Below are 22,940 nucleotides of genomic sequence, written 5' to 3' on the forward strand. Positions count from 1 at the left end.
TTTTTCCATTTTATTTCAGTGTCCACTGAATTGCTTAAAAAAGCTGTAGTTCAGAAACAGTTTTTATTCATATTGCTTTGAATCATATTTGAAAAGTTCAGTCATAAAAAACTTTATTTATCTAAGCAAAATTTTTCTATGATTTGTACAAGTACCAATTTGTTTTCCGCTTTTCATCAGCCTGCAGAATCGGCGAAGTGTTCAGTCAAAATAAATGAGACAAAGGTGCAGAAAAACACCCATTGTTGCTTAAAATAATGTCACGGGAAAAAAATTCAGATCTCAGTGCCTGAATTAAAATCAGAAAAAAACCGAGTTCGAAAAATTTTAAATTTAAAGTACAAATCAATTTTGGTGAAAACTTTTGACGGCTTCTTGCGATGTGGACAGATTTGCTCAGAGCGTTCAGATGAGAAATTGTTCAGAAAAAGTAACTGAATTGAAATTTTAACCTAAGCTAAAGGGTTATATTTTTCTATAAACTTGTTCGTACTTTTAAAATTGAGTTAAGGAAAGTTAGTAAATATTTGTAAGAAAACTGAATCGGTATGTTCCACCAATGTTATATAGTCTAAAAAGTTGAGTTAGGCATAAAATCTTTATAGAATATGTAAAGAAAAACACAAATGTGCAAATAAGAATCGCTGTCCTGAGTTCAAATTTAAAGAGATGTTTCACTTGTAATCTTTTTTCGTACGGCTATGGGGACTTAACTTAAAGATTACAATTTGATCAACTTGGGATAAAAAAACGAGCAAAATTTTCAAATTAATAACAACGAAAGCGAAGATAAACAACACTGATCGTATCAGGGCGAAGCCCTGAATGTTCCGACTGCCTTTTAATGTTTATGAAGCAGTATTAACCTTTAGAAAAATTAAATGTAAAAAAATTAAATGAAGATTTTTTTTTCCAAAATTTTATGAAAATAGCGTTACATTCACCTTTTCTGTGAATCAACCTGTCCATTATTTATTTCAGTGGAAATATTGACACTAAAATAAAGATTAGAACAAAATATTCTTCCCTAAAATGGTTGTTGTTCGTGGTGCTCGAATATTTGTTCTCGGGGTGGATTTTTGTCTTCAGACAAATTTCGCCTTTTTAACTACCGGAACTGATGGAACTTTTTTACATCATTCAAAAGTTATTGTTGTCCTGAGCTTAAATTTGAAAAGATATTTCACCTGTGAGAATTTTTCGTAAAGTTATGGGGGTTTAAAGATAGGGGCAATTAACGCGCGATATGATTCGATATAATCCGATATAAGCGGATATTTAATCCATCTGAGAAAATTGTTCCAATTTGGTTAAAAGAAGCCTATTCGCCATAATTGAATTGTTACAAGGAGCAAAATCTATCTTTTGTACTTTATGTGTGGGGTGATGTTTTTTTCAAAAAATCTCAATTTTTTATTCAAATTAATTTTATTTTCTCTACATTTGAGCTTTGCTTTATATTACTGCTCCATAGATTTTAAAAGGCAGTCAGAACATTCAGAGCTTCGCCCTGATACGAGCAGTTTTGTTAAAAATTAGAATCTAATATTGGTCCAATTATTCTAAAATTTTTATGAATATATTTGTATTATAGCATTGCAAAACGACAATTAAAATCAAATGACTGAAGGCAAAAAATTTTTTTGTCTCTAATTCATATTATGTTTATCTGACTTTTTGTACGAAATACACAAATATGCTACTCAAAGACTTTTACATTTGCACTTTACTTACCAGATTATGTATTTTTCGATGAATTTGATGGAGAGAAGTGTCTTCGTGCACAGCGATCTAGCTCTGAAATGTAAATTTGTAAACAATCCGCAACTTATAAGTAATTTTACTGTTCACACTGCTTTCCTATTGTTGCAAAGTTGGCATGCGGATTAATTAGGCCATGAAAGCATATTTTGTCTCAACACAAAACCTTATAAAATCACTCGTTACACAATAAAATTAAAACTCATGCGAGGAGGAGGGGGAGAGGAAAAAGAACTTACAATCCAAGAGTATATGATAAGCAGTAAAAATTGCAAGTATCTTGGCCTTCGGTTTTCATAGGAACTCATCTAGTATGAGTTTTTTTAAATGTTTTGTCTCAAAATATTCGAATCATGTTTTAATTAAATTTTTTTTCATAACTCTAGTGTTTGAAACAAAATAAAAGCACATGTTGTTGCTAACTAAAACGTTAGTTAAAAGGTTAACTAACTAAAACTAAAACAAACTGAAAGACAATTACTAACTAAAACGCTTTGAGCAGACACTTGACTTTTTTATTTTTTGTACCTCCCGGGTTGGCAATATTTATGAAAAGTGTGTGACAAGCATTTGTTCCGTACAATCAAAACTGAAAAATCCTTCAAGTTTGTCTTAAAATAGCTACGTTTGTCTTAAAGTTTGTCTGAAAATTTTTGCAATTTTTTTCTAATGAAAGACATTTTCAATGCAAAAATTAAATTTTCATTGCATAAAAAAACAGCCTAATATACAATTTTAATTTAAGAGAATTGTATGACAAGTTTTTTCTTCCTGCAAATCCTAAAAGTGAAGAAAAATTTATTCGGGTTTCATTATTGTCGCTATATTAGCTTTATGAAAAATGAAGCAATTTCCAACGTCTTCTTGTTACATGCAAAAAAATCAAACTTTTGCCTATAACGTAGTACAGGCCGAATCTTTTCACGCAGATGAATCAAAGACCACAAAATGAGGTTATCTGTGGTAGCCAAAATTATTTTTTTGACTTTAGATGACATTTTCCAGCCGAACTCTAGAAATGAAGCAAAATTTATTCGGGTTTTATTATTGTCGCTAAAACAGTGTTATGAAAAAACCATAAGATAATAACATATAAAGCTGAAGAAGTTGTGCAAAAAACTTCATAGAATTTGGGGGGTTTTCAAAAAAAATGTTGAAAACGTTGTCCACTTTTTTTTAGGTCGAACAAATTGCTTTTTTGCGCTCTCCAAAACCACTATAAAGACCCTAATTTGACAAAAAGTTTTAAAGCACTTTTTGGAAAATTTCGACCAAAAAATCGCGTTTTTTCGGCGCACACTCGCCCTCAAAATTAGTGTACATTGGCGCCAAAGGAGCTTTTAGAAAAACTCTGAGGTCAGTCAGCCAAAAATGGATATCTCAAAATAGTCCGCCCACCACCATTTTTTGCCGTTTAACCAATTATGATGAAATCTCTTAGTTTTTTATTTTTTTCATAATTGTTTTTAGAAAAGTAATAAGATTGAAATAGTTTCACAGATTTTTCATCTGAGGAAAATTTTAGTTTTGTGTTTCAGGACAAAATAGGAAAATGCAAGGCAAGTAAACACACATTAAAATCTATGTCAAATATTAAAATCATTTTCAATCTATGGTAAAAAAAGCTTGTCTTATTTATTCAAAAATGCTAGTCATACAATTTCATTGACGGAAAAAATGCTTGTCATACAATTCCATTAATAGAAAAAAAAGAAAAATATAATCATACAATTTTCAAAGGATTATTTATATTTCTTTGAAATTATATGGAATTCATTGAAAGAAAAGCTACCTAATATCTCGTGTCACTATTAAATTTATAGTTACTTTCAAAATTTTTTGCTTACCTATAGAAATTATAAAATCGGTTGATGAACAAAAGGTTGGACAAACAAGTAGTTTTATTGTGAGATCTTTCTCTTGATTATTTTTGTAATTTTGCTTTGATTTTTATTAGGTATCACAGAATATAAGTCACTAGACAGTTTTAGAGATGTTTATATTTGGGTCGAAAAACTGATCGTTCAACTGATATAGTTTTTTGGTTATTTTTTCTTTTTACATAAAAAACCATACAAAAACAACCTCGAAAGCCATGAATTGCAAAACATTTTTGTGTCTGAGTTCCGAAGGGTGGGGGGCATTAATTTGACTGGCCTTCATATGTGGGGGCATTAATTCTCTGGTACTACCGGGTAGAATAAAAAAATTGATTAAGGAACACAAAAAATCCTTAAAAAGCATCTTTCATTACATTTATTTACAGCGCAATAAATGAAGGTTTTCAAAGAACAGACGTGGATTGATTACTGAATTAGCATCGTAAAACTCTAAAGGATTGAATTTTAATTGTATTTCTGGAAACAGCTATATTCATCAAATTGAGATTAGACAACAAAAGAATTCAGAAATACAAAAAAATTGCACAATCAAGCACAAAGAAATCATTTTGAGCTCATCCGATTGATGATTTGAGTCTAAATTGACATCTGACAAAATTCCTTACTTAGCAAATTTTTTAAAAAAACGCATAAAATAAAGCGTAAGTTGTGAGCGCAGAAACGATGGTTCAACTTATGAAAAGGAGTTTCATCTTTTAGACGTAATCGGTCTCGCTTGTATTTTTTGAGAGGGATGTACCCGATATTTGGTCTTTGCCAATAATTCACGAGGGTGGGAGCTAAAAGATAAAGCTGGATTCGGGAGCTTACATTATTGCCGATTTAAGTGAAATCAAAAAAGTGCATCCAATCGGAACAGTGACTCAAAAACGAATTTTTAAATTCCCAGTTCCCCGTTCGAAGCGCGCGACTTTCAAGATCAAAATTCCGCAAAATAAAACTCATAATTTGAGGACAAATCCAAACTCCTCGTATCCGGATAATTTGAGGACAATATTTTGAGGACAAATCCAAACTCCTCGTATCCGGATAATTTGAGGACAATAATTTGAGGACAATTCCAAACTCCTCGTATCCGGATAATTTGAGGACAATAATTTGAGGACAAATCCAAACTCCTCGTATCCGGGCAATGCCCTGAATGTTCCGACTGCATTCAAAGTCTATGAAATAGTGTTCGCTTTAAAGAGTTTAATGCAATGTTTAAAAAAAAAGAAAAAACTTTGAAAAATCCCCCTATGCGCTATGTAAAGCAAAGTAATGAATGGACCAGTTAGAATGCCTCAATTAAATTTCTAACGATTTCTAAGACGGATTGAACCTACGCTTACGCGTTATAAGCACGAAAAACATTGCGCGTTGAACAAACTCGATTGCCATAATGACAATCTTTAGACACCTTTAGCATTACAAAAATTGATAACCGGGGAAATTTGCAGCTCAGTGCAACAATATTTTTCGAATCACATGAAAAAAAAAATCCGGCAAAACATGCTAGTTAAAAAGTCGAAATTTGTCCGGACAAAAAGAAACCACCCCGAGCACAAACATTCCGTCAGATTTTTTCAATAGTCGGAACAAAATTAAGTGTCTCAAAGAGTAAGCTTCGAATTTCATAAAATGAAGACAAAAAAACACAAAAAAACTATACTGCTCAAATTTAGTGCCTCTTAGCGCATATGGAGTAGTGATAAAACATAATTTTCTCAAAAAAAACGGAAAAATGAAACTTATATTTGCCTGGAGAAAAAAACACCCCGATCATAAAAAGGCACCGAAAGCCGGAACAAAATTGAAAGTTTTCGAGAAGCAAAATTTCGTAATCTTAAACTCGTGTAATTAATTGATTAGCAAAAACCGTCTAAGGCCATCACAAAATGGTTTGCAGAAGTCATACAAAAAATATAAAATCACGGTTAGTTTTTTTCGGTCGCGCCAGTCGTAGCTAATTTTTCTTTAGTAGCACCGTTGATTTTTCGTTGTTGGTGATTTGCCAAGGTAACGCCCATCGCCTCCACGGTCTGCAAAGTCAGAACTTATCAAACTTTGCTCGCGATGGTCGGAAAAACCAATTTTCAGTTGCGACAATCTGGAAATAACAAAATTTGGTCGCGGCAGCCTAAAATATCAAAATTCGGTTGCGATAGTCTAATCACAGAATCACAACCTCGTTCCGGGTTAAAATTTCGAAACATGATTTTTGGAAAGTTTATCTTACCAATATCTTCAGTTCAATTTAATCAAGCTGAATTTTCATTTTATCCCCGGCACGCCTCCCCAAAAACTTTTTATCCCTCAGTATCCTCCGAATATTCACCTGCTAATTAAATTCTGTTTGGCTGAAAAAGTATGACTTTAACCAACTGAACGATCCCCTCCCTAAATGGATTTAGGAGGAGATTGCTAACTTGGTGCCACATTATTTATTGAACACAGACCCCTGTAGCAGAACCTTGATGCCCAAAAGAACCTCGGTGTCACTTTGAATTACTAATGTACGACCTGACATGGAACACGGTTGAGCGTATGGCCGCCTTAAGAGGACTCTTATCATGCATCGCGAGACCGTCTCTATCTAATCTCGTCCCCATTCGATCTGGAAGACAAGCCCGCTCTGGTTAATGGCTCTTGTCCAAGGAACAGATGATGAAATTGACAGAATCAACTGGAAATTTGAAATTAGTTTTTGAACTTGCAGATCCAATGCGTCTGATGTTTTGTCTAAAAATAATAAGTGATCTTCAGCAAGTATTGATGTTTTTTTTCCTATTTTTCTTGTTTACTTCTAAAACTATACGTGCCGATACAATGAATAATTATTTAAAATTTGGAAAAAATTTTTTTTAAAACAAATGAAAGCAAAATAATATAGGTCGGAACACTTTCTGTATTTGTTTTGTTATCTTTTTTTAAAGTTCAGCTTCATCTGTTTATTGAGTGTCTGCCTATCTGTCTGTTTCTTTAAAATACAACCCTCCTCCTCGTTATAACTGATTATAAATGCCCCCAATTCCTCAGTGTCTGGTAAATAAGACGAAAGCTGTTAAGACGACAATTACTTTCAGGGGGACTTTCAGAAGACAAACAAATAATAACAAGAAAGAAAGAATCAGCCCAATTACTTTTGCTTCATAACGTTCGAGGCTCGCGTGCATTTTATGAAAAAATTGTAACCATAACTGCATAGCTGCAGTTTTTTTTCTGCATTTTTGTCTTCATTTTTTCATTTTTTGCTTCTTTTGATTTTTCGCCCTCATCTTCTGTCGTCTTATTTACCGTAGCAATTATCCCTCTGCAATGTTGTCAGTCTAAGTCCAACGGAGTGATCTTGAAGTGTGACGATTTTTCCCGTGGAAATTCAAGCACAAGGTAAGACTAAATATTCCCTATCTCTTTTTTAGAATTCAAAATAATTCAGCAGAACCAAAAACCTATGCTGTATTCATTTCGTTGAGCCAAAAAAGAGAAAAAAAAAACTATTCGTCGCTATTTTGGCGAAATTTAAAACATCACAAAGTCATAATTCTGCTCTTGTATGACCTACACAAAATGACCCGGTGCAGAGGTGGATGCAAGACTTTGCGAGGGGACGGCATTTTAAAAACCTGAAGAAAATTGGGAGCAAAAATTTGTTCTACAGATATTTTTTAAACTTTTCTAACAACAAATCATCATAAAAATACTTAAGATGCTTCAAGCTCAAGCCAGTCGGTAATCACTGGCGTTCTGTGATCAAAATTTTAAATTTTTGTCACTCAATTCCAATGGATGTTTCAATTGAAGCCAAAATTGGAAACATCTGTTTTCTTGTTAGTTACCAGCCTAGTTTTTTAAAGCAAAAACTTTGAAATGTAGTTCCGCAATTACAAAATTGTCAAACTCTTCTGATTAATAAAATTGAGCCGCACAATTGAATGGCATAGTAAGTATAGTATGCTATGCGGCTTTTTTGTTATTAGAGCAAAACAGAAAAACATTGAAAAAACCAAAGAAATGTATAGAACTAATCAAAAAAATGAATCAAAAGTTGAAAATTTCATTGACTGTTCTGATCAGTCATATTATGAAAAAAAAAACATCTAAAAAAAAAGAAGTATTCTAAATTTGAAGAAGAACTGAGTTACAATTCTTTCCAAGATTTTTTTGAGAGGTAGCTCAAAACTTCTGAAACTTAATTGAAAACTACCCGCATCGATATATAGGCTTGAGTAACCGATTATAAAAATTTTCATATGCAAATCTTTGTCACGATATTAATTGGTTATAATTACCAAAAGTAATTGTTTAAAATATTTATAATCAATGTTATTGTCAAATTTTTCACAGACTTTAATTTTTTATTGTTCCGACTTTCTGTACGAAAGTAACGGAATATTTGTGCTCGGGGTGGGTTTTTTTTTCTTCAGACAAATTTCGACTTTTTAACTAGCCATTTTTGACGGATTTTTTTTATATCATTCAAAAGATATTGTTGTCCTGAGCTTAAATTTGAAAAGATATTTCACCTGTGATCATTTTTCGTAGAGTTATGAGGGTTTAAAAATTGCCATTTTGGTCATTTTGAGCAATTTGGGACAATTAACGTGCGATATAATTCGCGCTATTAACGCGTAAGCGGAGATTTAATCCGTCTTATAAATCGTTCCAAATTGGTTGAACGAAGCTTATTTGCCATAATTGATTTGTTACAAAGAACGAAATCTCTCTTTTTGTACTTTATATGGCGTGTGGGGGGATGATTTTCATAAAAAAATTTCAAATTTTAGAAAAAAAAATTTTCATTTTATTTTATTTCATTTAATTTTTTTATGCTATTACTGCTGCTCCATAAACCTTAAAAGGCAGTCGGAACATTCAGGGCTTCGCCCTGATACGAGCAGTCTTGTTATCAATTATAATTGAGTATTATTTATACAAAAAATCTCTTCAAATCAATTAGAATCAATTCAAAACTTTTATTTTATCATAAAATTATATTCTGTTTTGTCATAAAGTTATATTTTGTATATATCTTATGAATTATACTGCTAATGTCGATAACAAAATCTCGAAAAGTGAGATGTTTAATTGCCTTTTTGGTTCCTCTGATCACAAAGATTTTCCACAACACACAATTTTCATAAATATTTTTTCATAGTAATTGAAAGATTGCCGCGGTACGAGAAAACAACACTAACAAAATCATAATCAAACTGAAAAAAAGTGCTCACTATTTCTTGGTGAAGCCAAAACAATTAACTTGCTTTTCAATGTAACTCAAATCAACATTGAAAATTTTTCGAAAAAGCATCAATCAAAGCATCATTTACCAAAAACATGAAGCGAGACTGGTTTGCAACAAAATACAGCGTATAATTTTAAGAATGTTAAAGACCATCATGTGCAAAATCATCAAACAAACAATATTTAGTGAAAACATTCATTTCTAAGATCAAAATTTTTTGTATAGCCTAATTTGTCTGGTTACATGGTAAGCAGATTGAAGCGTTTTTCTCGAGAGTGAGACTGCAACTTGATATGAATAATCTATAAAAAGCAACAAGGATAGCCCGTTACTGTGCAGGTAGCACAGAATGTTCCGACCATAGTCTAAAAAATAAAACAAAGTTTTTTCAAAATATTGTGTTTTTATCCGGCGTGGTGTAATAAAAACAGCTCAGCAAAAAACTGGAGATTCGACAATCATAGTAAAATAAGAAAATTGAAAAACATTTTTGTAGAAACATTACTTGAAAAACAAAAAAAAATTTCGAATTTTTTTTTCAAGTCTTGCAGTTTTTTGAACTTTTGATACACAAAATAAACTAAGGTTACTCAAGTAATACTAAGTTTATACGTTTTGAATCAATCTATTAAAAACTTTTAGGCAATTACTTTATGTGAAATGCATCCTAAAGGAGAGGCGTCCAGCCCTAAATCCATCAGTGAACCGGCTGTTTACGTTACGATATTTAATCGAACACGGCACCAATTGTCGACAATTACCTGCATTTTATAGCCGACAAAAAGTACCAAAGCAAATGTCTGTTTTGGAAAAACTCCCACTTTTTGATACAGAGAACACAAATTATAACGAGGGCAAAAATTTGTTGAAGCTATAATTTCAAACATCAATGCCACATAGAGTACAGATAGTTTCGGAACGTTGTTAAAGAACGTTGTTAAACGCTGTTAAAGAATGGCATTTGTGTTTCTAAGTATCTTTCTAGCTGTGTTTCCAGCTTTCTTAACTTTAGTCACGCACTATAAGCCCCTCAATGAGTTCAAAAACTGAAACTTAAGCAAAATCTGAGCGGTTTGGGTGGTTTTTCTAGACAATTACATTCAAATTCTTGCTTTGGAATGATTGGTTTCGGAAATTTTTGAGCGGTTTTTGTGCAGTTTTTTTTCTACAAAAAATTTAGCGGTTTTTAATTTGAGAGCTTAGGAGACATAATTGACTTAACAAGTAATTTTTGCAACCTAGAACGTTTCAGGTTGAGTTTTTATATTTATATATTTCCGAAAAACGGTAGGTTAGTTCAAATTGTTATAGAGCTGGTTGTGGGTGCATAAAATGTGTCCCGAAAATTTAATCCTGATTTATTTTTTGCCCACACAACCAGACTTATAAAGGTAGTTTCTTTGGTCGTTTCTTGTTTAGATTTGAGCGATTTCGAGTAATTTTGATGGTCGTTTTTTTTTGCTAGGATTTGAGCAGTTTTCGAGCAGTTGAGGCGATTTGAGCAAAATTGTCATAAAATAACCGCTCAAACCGCTCAATTCTTGCACAATTGAGCGAAATTGCGAAAAGACAAACCGGTTTGCCGAACTTGTTCATATACCATCTAAAGGAGATCGCTTAAATGGACTCAAAGTGGAAACGATTTTTTTTACATCAGATCAATTTATGTAGTTACGGGAACTGAAATTTGCTTATTTGACCAGCCCCGAAGGCTTAGAGCATGTAGCGCTTTTTCTAACACGCTTATGCGGTGAATGAATTGTTCCGTTTTTCGTAACGAAAGTAACGGAATATTTGTGCTCGGGGTGGGTTTTTTTATTCAGACGAATTTCGACTTTTTAACTAGCCACTTTCGACGGAGCTTCTTTATATCATTCAAAATTTATTTTTATGAGCTTAAATTTGAAAAGATATTTCACCTGTGATCATTTTTTGTAAAGGTTGCCATTTTGACCATTTTGGGACAATTAACGCGCGATATAGAAGAAATTTAGGATAAATTAAAAAAAGTATTTCTGTTGTATTACATATTTATACATTATAATATATATGATATTATGCTATTATGACGTGCACTATTGTACAAATGTCTGTTGGCAATGAATGCCTACCAGCCAATTTTGTTTTGGTTTCTGAGTGTACCAATTAAAAAGTTTCTCTTTCTAAATTTCGCTATTAGAAATCGTTCCAAATTGGTCGAAAGAAATTTATTTGCCATAATTGATTTGTTACTATTACAAAAATTTATCATTTTGTACTTTATATGGCGTGTGAGGCGATGACTTTTACAAAAAATTTCAAAATAAAAAAGAACAAGACTGCTTGTATCAGGGCCAAGCCCTGAATGTTCCGACTGCCTCTTAAGGTCTATGGAGCAGCAATACCATAAGAAAATTAAATTTAAAAAAATGAATAAGACTGCTCGTATCAAGGCGAGGCGTTGAAAGCTCCGACTGCCTTTTAGGGCCTATGGATTAGTAATAACATGAAAAATTAAATTGAACAACAATAAAACATTTTTTTACAACTTAAGATTTTTGCAAAAATCATCTCCCCACACGCATATAAAGTACAAAGTGATAGATTTCGTTCCTAGTAACACAAAATTTTTGGAAAAAAAGATTCGTTCAACCAATTTGGAACAATTTCAATTTGGATTGAATCTCCGCTTACGCGTTATTAGCACGAATTATATCGCGCGTTAATTGTCCCTAATTGAACAAAATGGCAATCTTTAAACCCCAATAACTTTTCAAAAAATGGTCACAGGTGAAACATCTGTTCAATCTTAAGCTCAGAACAACAAAACTTTTCGAATGGTATAAAAAAAGTTCCGTCAAAAATGGCTAGTTAAAAAGTCGAAATTTGTCTGCAAGAAAAAAACCCACCCCCGAGCAAAAATATTCCGTTACTTTAGTTCCGAAAGTCCGAACAAAAGAAGTTTTATTTTTCTTCACTTAATTTTTTCATGCTATTACTGCTCCATAGACCTTAAAAGACAGTCGAGTCAGAACATTCAGGGCTTCCTTCGCCCTGGTATGAGCAGTCTTCTTCAGTTTAAATTGAATGAATTCCAGCAATTTAGTTTCATTTTCACGATACGAGACGCTGAAAACATCCATTTAAATTTTATATAATGTGTTAGGATAGACCCAAGACAAAATTGGGACCTCACTGCTTGTTTCACAGAAGAGAGCCAATTGTTTAGCTAGGTTCAAGAAATAAAACAATTTTCTAGGAAATTAAAAGCAGATAATTTTGTAAATTAATTCAAGCTATGAAAAGTACAAACTGATGTAAATAGCGTAAAGCAACGTATCAATAGTTCTAAATACTCGCCGCAATTCACATTGGAGCAATTTTGAAGCAGGATTTTACTATCGCTCTGGCGATAAATTTGCTGAAAAATAAAAAAAATTGTTTTCATTTTGAGAGCAGTGCGCCATTTTTTTTTTTGGATTTTGTAAAACTTTGAATTAAAAAGCTAGTTGAAAAATCAAAAATTGTCTGAAAAAAAAATCACGCCTAAAACAAATATTTCATGTTTTTTTTTGAAAGTGTGAACAAAAAAATTGATCATTTTTTTCATTTTGTTTGGATAATTTGATCAATTTTTGAAGTAAAAAATCTTCAGCTTTAAGGGGCACTCTGAAAGTTCAAAGCTTTGCTTCCGAATGTCAAATATCTGTTTGAGTGTTAAAATATTCAACTTGGGCTCATTAAAGGGCGTTTAAATTTAAATAACAACATTATATGGGGTACAAGGAGTGTTTTATTGGTTTTCTTATTACAGGAGAAAAATATAGAGCCAATGAAGAAGAAAGAAAGCTCAGTTTAAACATCAAAGGATAATTGTGAAAAAGTCGGACCTTCGATTTAGCGTAACAAGCAACAACTTGTGATACAACAATTTTTTTTAAAAAAAAAGAAGATACATAACATATTGGACTTGCGTAAAATGATTGAGTCATCTTAAATATTTATATTCTAATAAAAAATAAAAATTTCAAATAATAGTTTGATCGATACCAGGAGCACTAATTGTCTTACAAAGTTACAGTTGGTTTTTTTTCTCTTAAAAAGTTCCCTGGCAAGCATTCTGGTCACTGCAAAATTTCACTTTCAAGCAAGCACTTTTTAGATCATTTACTTCTGCTTGTATCCATTTGCAATATCAAAAAGATAACTCGCTGACTGCATATGAAAACACAGAAAACATTGTTTGCATTAATGATCCCACATTGGGTAAACTGTAAGTTTTAATGACGTCTTAATTTAATAAAATTTCTTGCGAGTAAAATACGTTTTTTTTATGTTTGAACTCAACGAATTGACATATCCCACATGGTTTAGTTATTCTCGGTAAAAAAAACTGCTATTTAGATGGTTAAGTTCGCCTGGAGAAATTACCATGCCGATTGCCTGAAGAACAATTTTTTGTTGATCCTTCAAGGCAATATCTATTTTGTTTACTTTTGTAGAAGAAACCCAATTAATTTCACTTAGTCCTTTATTTTTCTGACTTTCGAAAGAAGCGGCGCAATAGTTATATTTATGTGTTATATTTTCCGCAAAAAAGAAGGGTTCGAGTTTGCCAGTTTGGACAATTTGGAATAATGAAATCCCAAAATTTCTCGTGCTATTAACGCGTGATGTGGTTCCACTTTATATACTCTAGCTTAGCTAACGATTACGTAACCATTCTATCAGGTCACTTAGATATGATCTTCACTCTTTCATTCTCTCCGGCGGAGAGAATGCTCTCTTCACTTTTTAATGTTTTAACTTAAGATTGTTCACTTTTATTTTTTTATTCTTTTAATTGTATAAAGTAGAGTTAGCTACAACAAAGTAATATTTTATCATGGCGCAGTCAAATAATGAATCTAACGTGAGAGGAATACCTCCATTTTGGCAGAACCATACGGTGGACCCACCTATACCTTGGGAAGATTGGAGTGATCTCTTCCACTTGGCAATCATCGCGAAAAAAAATGTAGACATCGAGAATCTACTGAGTCCTTCGGAAAGACATCATTCCCATCCACTAACTCAGGAAAATCCGACAGAAAACGAATCGCAAAACCAAAGAAAAGTTGGGATAGAAAGAAAAATCCAAGATCAAAGACGGTACGACGATGGAGAAACGGCATCTATTAAATCAAAAACTACGAAATTTAACGGAATGGGTATGGAGGAGCCCGCCGACAAGAAATTAGGTTCTATCCTGTACCTACCCCTAGAAAACGAGGGAAAGCGAATCTCCGGACAAAAGTTTACAAAAGTAAAAGTACTCCAAATTTCATTCAAAGAGATTTGGGGACGGTTAGCAACCGCTTTCGTCAGGAAAACTAACGTCACATTCGACAGGCACAAGTTGTAAAATAGGAAACAACAAGACAGAGAGTCACTTGAACAATTTTGGGGAGCTCTTGCCGAAATGGCTAAAAGTTTGACATAACCGCCGGAGAGGACGAATGGATCAGGGATATCTTCATAATTAACTTGAAAAATTCAGATATACAACGAAAACTCCTGACCGAAACCCTAACACCGTGGAAAACACTCAATGTCGCCCAAATTGGTGAAAAGGGAATTTTAAACCATTCAATATTAACAAATAATTTTAAATCCAACGGATCATCCGTACACAAACCCCACAACCATTTTAACGTCAAAAAAGAACCTACCCTGAATATTGAACGGAGCAACACCTGTTTGAAATGGGGCGGGACTTTTTCAAAAGGACATCTGGCTGTTTGTCCAGCGAAGGACACAACATGTACATCCTATAAACATAAAGGCCATTTCACCAGACTCTGTAAATCTCGTGGTAAAAACGTAAGCATTGTAAATACTCAAATTGTAGATAATGCATATTTGAATCCGTCGGATCATCCGGATGTAAATGTGGACCTTGTAAATAGAGAAGAGAATGTTGTGGTGTGATTAACGGCTGGTCAAAATCTGGACAGAGTGAAAATGACGACTATTCTGTTTTTAATGTAACTACAATTTTCGACGATGATGGAAAAGAACTTAAGCAACTAATAAATTTTTGCCTCGGGAAGGAAAACAAAGTAATTTTAAACATACAAGTGGACTCTGCAAGCCCGGTCAGCTTTCTCAAGAAGAACGTTCTTCACGAATTGAAGTTACGCGATCCAAATATGAAAATTCATCCAGTGGATAAAGCAACCAAGGACTTATACTGCGGGTTCACAGACAATGCCATCAACATCTCTGGCAAAGTGACACTGCCGATCTTTTCAAATGGATGGTCGCTCAACCACTGCCATTTTTTTTGAAGAAAGGGCATGAGAAAAACATACTCGGAAATGACAACCTGTCCAAAGTGGGGATAGAAGTATCACAGAAGTACTTTCCTCACTTCCAGACAAATAACATGTGAAAGTCAATAAATTTTAATTTCCACCGCAGAAAAAGAAACGAAAATTACTAACATCGCTGGGACTTTTAAAAACTCATTCCTTCGGATTGGGAAAACAAAAAAATCAGATGAAAATCACTCATTTTGCCCGTACACCGCTAAAACCCATGCAATTAAAAGCAGTCCGTCTCCGCTTACTTGATTCAGTTAAAACGGAAATTAATCGACTTAAAAACGAGGGACACATTAAGAAGTTAGGAGATTGCGATGAAGACCATTTTATCAGCCTCAGCCGAATTGTCATTTCTTGCAAAAAAAAAACATATCGATCAAGTTGTCTTTAGATTCAAAATTTATTAACAAACAGATCTACGAGAATAAATATCAAATGCCGAATCTTGACGAACTTGTAGATAACCCAGCGGCACAAAGTTCAAATGACACCGTTGGAGAAGTTTGGTTTACTATCTTGGATTTGAAAAATGCATATAGCCAACTCGCCTTAGACAAATTTTCTAGTAACCAGTGTAACTTTAGTATAGTGGGCGGTGATATTTTGGGTACCGTTAACTGTTTTCAACTGATTTTATGGGTTAGGCGATATGCCTGACGAATTTCAAAGAGTCATGGACTCATCGCTAGGTACGATTCCTTTTACAAACTGTTATTTAGATGACATTTTAATTGCATCCAAAGGAAGTTTCTTAGACCACAAAAACATTGTTTTTAAAATCTTATCATTTCTAGACGATTACAATTTTGCCGTTAAATGGTCAAAATGCATTTTTTAAAAAAAAGAAATTGAATGGTTGGGTTTTAAAATCTCCAGAATTTCTCCGTTATTGCACAAAACGAAAGCAATAAAAGACTTACCCATCCCAAAGAACTACGATAATTTTTCGGGTCTATAAATCAAAATATTAAATTTGTGCCTAATATAGCATCCTTGGGAAGCCCGTAACATCCTTCGTTGAAAAATAAATCTATTTTTTATTGGAAGTTTGAACAGGCAGAAGCTTTTAAGAAAATCAAACAGAATATTATCAATCTTACAGAAAATACGCATTTCGACATAAAACGTAAGACCAGAATAAAAACGGACGCACCACAGGAGCCTCCCTAGAACAAATCTATGGGAATGACTGGAAAATGATTTCATTTGCTTCTCGATTTCTAAACCCACATGAATCGAAGTATTCTACCAATTAATTAGATCTTTTGGGAGTAGTCTGGGCCGTAGAAGATTATAAAAATTACCTTTAGTGATCGGAGTTCGATATAATTACAGATCATAAAGCCCTATTTTCCACCTTATCAACAAACCATGGGAATAAAACATACCAGAGCAGACTAACAAGATGGGTTGATCGCTTACTACCGTTAAATTTTACAATTAAACACCTTGCAGGAAAAGACATGGGATTCACTAATTTAATTTCAAGATTTCCTTCTGGAAAAGCCCTACCCCCATCATATTACAACAAAGAGGTTGTAGTGGCGAACAAAGATGAAATTAAGAAATCAATTAATCCTTCGGATAATCAAAGAGAGACAAGCTCTGTTATTGGTTCAAATCTGGAAAACTCCGATTACGCAAGATTACGTAGTTACTTTTTAGCTTCAGTACTAAGACTCATTAATTCGACTTTCCCAATTTGCTCAACAAATCAAAATCGAACTAAGTTTTGTACTTGGAAATGTATTCCTTCGGATTATTCAAACACTAGTTCCTCAATCATTTCTATTTCCAATTCCGCATTTTTATGTTTTTTTAATTCTTAATTTCAGCATAATTAATTCAGCTTCATATAGAAAAATTGTGAATACCGGTAATATGGAAAATTGTAAAACTGTAATTAATCCGTCCACTTCCGGTATTCAAGTTTCCCTAGAATTTCCAGTGTTATCTGACCACGTAAAACTTGTAAAACAAATACCGAGAAAATTTGAAGTTGCCCGATTGTCCTCTGGATTTAAATACGTCATTTAATGTTAAATTAGTAGCTCTTCTAACCGAAGACAACCCAATCTTGAGCCCCATCATTAAGGCACTTCAAAACAAAGTAGAGACGATTAACGCAAATCAACCTTATTTCAACCACTTTGTACGGGTTTTTACATGAATCCAACGGATTACTATACATGGACTGTAAATTAGTTATCCCTTTTACAGTGAGATATGCAATGCTAAAAACTATCCATGAAACACATCCCGGTCAATTTGGAATGAAATAATACTTGGCCCAATACATCTGGTGGCCCCATATTAAAAGACAGACATATTTTCACGGCATGAATTGCTCAGAATGTTTACAGACGGGTAAAAATTTAAAAAGTATAATTCCTAATTCACAAATTAGTGAACTTCTCCTCTTACTGGAACCCAACGAAAAACTCAATCGAGACTTCGCCGGTCCTTTAGATTCTCTCTGGGGCACGAATAAATAAATCTTATTTTGCATCGATTGATTTCCAAAATTTCCTTCGGCAAAAATTACTACATCCACTTCGTCAAAAACAGTCGTCGAATTTCGTCAAGATTACATATTTTTTCTTAGCATACCTTACTCAATTAGAGTACATCACGCATCTTGTTTTACAAGCCCTGATTTTAACTTATTTTGCGATTCGAACAATATCAAATTAATGTTTTGTACAGAAGGAGATCATCGCTACAACGGATTAGTCGAGGAGCTTGTACATTTCTAGAAAGTTAAATTTTTGGCTATGTCTCAAGAAGCCCAAAAATCTACATTACATGACGCTGTCTCAAAAATCATCTGGAACGTTCGGTCTTCTTACCAATCAAAAATCAAATGCTCTCCTTTCGAAATTCATTTCGATAGAAAACCAAACACTATTTGGAAACAACTGGTGTCTGGTAAACCATCATATGGAATTTTAGAAAAATGAAAATCGACTTTTTCTAAAGAACGGGAAAAGGACTGGAACGCGAATGACAGAGTGGAGGATGGATACAAGGATACGTTAATCCCCAAGAACAACCAGACACATGTAGAGAAGGGATACGAATCGGACTACCCGTTCCCAACAGAGCCTTCCTCGACTATAATTTCCCTTTGAACTCCATTTAAGGGTAAAATCCTTCAAAAAACGAACAAGAGCATCAAAGGAAATCCGTTTTATAAGGAGTTAAAAGAAAAAATTATAAACACCTCTTGTACGACCGTGGAGTTATCCGACGGAAAAATATTCAGAAAATCAGATATCGCCATTCCACGATCAAACTATTCAAAAATCCGATCTTTAAAGGCAACATATCATTTTCTTACTTTTCTAACCGTAATGTTGAAGTAGGTCAGAAACGCGAGAAACTCTGGAAACAAAAAATCCACGAAAACATCAACCAAAGACCAGGAAACAAATCGAATTGGGATCCTCAGACAATAACACCAGGACGCGAGTGTCGAGACCTTCTACGAACCCTTCTCGAAGACAACCTCCACGATCTAAGAAGTCGACTATTTTACCAGGTTAGCTGGCATCTGACGAGTCTATGTTTATTCCCTCGGATACTACCAATATAAGCGATTGGGAATGGATAGCTGGAGGTTTTCCTTGTAGAGACGTAGTTATGGAGCGAAATATTTCCGACTCCGTAAATGATTTACACCAAGATAACAACACTGATAACTCTCCCGAAGCAAATGGTAACATTAAGTTTCAGATTTTTGAAGATAAACAAGATGAAGATATATTAACATCGCAGTGCCCAATCAACATCATTCCGGCGGAATCTACTACCACCACGCCAGAAAGGGACTGGAAGAATAACTCAACAACACCCCTAAATGAGGACTCTCCAGTGAACTTCCCAATTTATGAGATAGTGGACTCAACTGATGAAGCCCTACCTAAGCCCAAGTCCACACATACACCCGTTAATGAACCACCCGTAAGCCGGTCTAACCGAAACGTGGGCCGGCCGAAACTCTTTGGTAAGAGATATTTCATAGATGTTGTAGATGAGCCTCAAGTGGTTTCTGGCATGGCATCAAACCCTATCGTCCTGGACAACAACATCAGTAAACACTCTGACTTAACTGACCTATAAACTCCTCCTCACCTATTCAATCAGACCCTTCTTCACCAGATCTTCATTCATCTTCATCGACGGACGAATCCTTAAGAAATGCTGTGGACAATTTCGACGACAACATGGATCTTGACAGCGAACTATTCAATGCCGAACTCGAAAACTTTATAAACTGCTACAGAAACTGTTTACTCAAAAACTAATCATAACATTTCGCCTATCTGGTGCTATATCTTTTTATTTATTTACTACAATACTCTTTGGATTTTTAACCGCCTAGGGCACCATTAAAATTCCTTCGGATCAGTACATACACTTCATCTTAATATTTGGCTACCCTTAAAATTTAATATTAATGCTTTATACCCTAGCACACTTAATTACATTTCGACTCACTTACATTCCAAGGAATTTAACTTCGTAATTCTTTCTGATTTCCAATTCGACCCGATACTCTTACATCCGGCGGATGTTGGGTACTTATTTTAATCCAGCAGTTAATTTCATATCCTTAACGGCCTTATTTAAATACAATCGTTAATTTGGGGTCTCTAACCTAGTACACTTATGTTGGTTATATTTAATTTTGTTTCCCAAAGGGGAGAAAAGTTGCAGTTAGTTAGTTAACTAGTTGATTTTTGCAAATCAAATTTTCCCTGCTTAGAGGAATGATGTGGTTCCACTTTATATACTCTAGTTTAGCTAACGACTACGTAACCATTCTAACAGGTCACTTAGATATGACCTTCACTTTTTCATTCTCTCCGGCGGAGAGAATGCTCTCTTCACTTTTTAATGTTTTAACTTTAGATTAATTCAAATTTATTCTTTTATTCTTTTAATTGTATAAAGTAGAGTTAGCTACAACAAAGTAATATTTCATCAACGCGTGAGCGGCTAAGTAATTTGACAGAGAAATGATTTCAGAAACATTACTTTTAATATAATACAGGGGAATTTTTTTCAAAAAGGAATCAAACAGTGTTTCTAATTTTTTTTTTTTAAATTAGTCTATTTTTGTAAATCAAACACTATTGCATAGACTGTAGAGTGCAGTCAGAAATTTCAGCGCGTCCTCCTGACACAAGCACCTAATGTTTTTTTTTCTATTTTGGTTCCAACTGCTAAAACTGAGAGTGAACGATTGACCTCAATCTAGCCTCACAATGATACGGATCTCTGCACATAAAGATACCGAATAACTCGAAAAAGTAATCGAACTTCTATAAAATGTCAGATTTCTTTAACCACCGCACCTCCCCACCCCCCCCCCTCTCTCCTAGGGTAAGTATAGAGCAAACAGCCCTATAAAACTAAATGAATGGTTAAGCTTGTTCAGATTTGCACCTGGCAGCGAATACCCCCCCCCCCCCTTTGCAAAAGGAGGAAAATAATGAGAGAGATACAGAAACGCTTCTCAGTCAGCTTGGGTTTCTCACATCAAAACAAACAAACAAACATACTTTAATGCTAGCTGACTTCGCTGACCTTTGATTTGAATGAAAGGGATGGCACGCACCCGGGGATTATACCGAGGAGTCTAACACTTTTGAAAATTAAGTAGTAAGTAACCTTAGAGGAAGAAGGTTAAGCTTATTAAACTTAGATTCAGACAAGACATAATTGACAGGCTGTACTCAAATTACATGCGACTGTCAACAAACATGCATTGAGTACTGCCTACATTTATTTGAAGTGTTTTCTTAGGAAAAAAAGTAATTACCAATGGATCTTGTTAACGATTAGCCTCTTGCCCTTTAACGCAATAGTGGGAAAGTCAAACAAGATACATATTTTTCCAGATGCTTAACCGTTGAATTCGTTATATAAGAGGGGGGGTGGGTTAGTTTTCTGGATTTCTGCTGCACTCCCGCACCGAGTTAAAATAGTTAGTAGTTAGCGGTTAAACTACCGTTTAACTATAATTTTTGGGTTGAACAAAAATACTAATCATTCAATTTTCATATACGGAAAAGTGCTAATCATACACTTTTCATGCTATTCCATAAGTACAGAAAGTTGCATGAAAGGTCTTTCATTTGTGATTTTTCATATATGGAAATTGTACGACTAGCAATTTTCAAAGAACCAAAAATATTGATTTCTTACATTTTAATTTCTCAAAGTTTTTTGGTTGTGTTCATAAGTGACAAAAACCTTGGTTTCTTTTGTATGGCATGTTTATGTAGGCCTTGATCAATGTCTGATAAGTTAAAAATTCAAAACATTCAAAAAAATGCAAAAACTGCATTGGAAATGGCCTGAAATGTCTTAAAGATGTCTTTCAGGAAATTATCAAAATTTTATATTTGGCAAAAAACTTCAACGATGATTATTTTTGAAATTTGAATTTTGAATTTATCAGACATTGATTAAGGCATACATAAACATGCCATACAAAAGAAATTGGCGTTTTATGCGTTTTCGAAAAAAGTTATTGGGCGAAAAGGAAAAAAACTCAATATTAGTGCATCCAGGACTACTTTATGCACACAAAAAATTAAATTTTGCATGCAAAAAAAAGTGTTTTGAAAAATGTTTGTTTGAGTACAAAATTCGTTTTGCGGTTGAAAAAAAAACACAATAAATTTTTTGGGTCAATTTCAAAATTACTTGTCGTCAAAAAATGCTATTCATACATCTTTCTTTAATTAAAAGTTAAATGATTTGCAATTTTTTGACAAAAAGTTTTTCTTTTTTATTTGGTACGATACACCGAATTTTATGGCAAAACCAAAAAAGTTCTCGAAAATTCGATGACACCATTATAGCAAAATGTATGAAATTTGTATGATTAGTGTTTTTTCATAGACTTAGTTTTTGGAATTGTACGATTAGCATTTTTGGTCTATGGAGGTCGAATGATAGACTTTCGGCTGTTTTTGTCCGTGCTCCGTCGCCTATGAGTCGTGAATTGTTGGCAATTGTGCGTAAATACTGTTTTGTTTTGGAGCGAAAACGAAAAAAAAACTGACAATCTGCTGAAATAATTGTTTGTTTGGAAAATTTTATGATGCTGCGCGGGGGAACTTTTGTTTGTTTAACATGCGACATTAATCAAAATGGCCAATTGTGTCTTTTCATTTTCCGTCCATTTCAAGTGATTTATATGTCAGTGATTTGGGATGAGTAAAAATAGTATTAAAAATAATTTTCGGCACTGATGAACAATGTTTTATTTTTCCGCACTGTGGTACTGCCCCTCAGAAAAACTTGATGATCCATGCTCAAAAATATAAAAAATTGGATCTACTTAACAATCTCCGCGCCTTTCAAGAAAGATGATTTGGTAAGAAGATCAAAATTATCGATTTTTCGACCAATCAGAATGCAGCAAAATTCGAATTCTCAACATATTCTCTAGTGCTAATTTACTGTATTTATTTATAGGGGTGGAAATTTTTAAGTAAATACTATAAGGGGGAGATTGTTAAGTTGATTCAAAAAACCTTTTTACTATGATTTTTGCCATTTTAAAAGTTCAAATCAAAATTTTGAAAATTTTTTTTTAAGTTCAAAACAATTTTTTCAAAAATTAAGTTAGACACGGTTAAGGGAAATGAGAACAATCAAGGCTTCACCCTGATATATTTAGCCTTGTTTTAG

Source organism: Symsagittifera roscoffensis, chromosome 6 (genome assembly GCF_963678635.1).
Source record: "Symsagittifera roscoffensis chromosome 6, txSymRosc1.1, whole genome shotgun sequence".
NCBI classification, from domain to species: Eukaryota; Metazoa; Xenacoelomorpha; order Acoela; family Convolutidae; genus Symsagittifera; species Symsagittifera roscoffensis.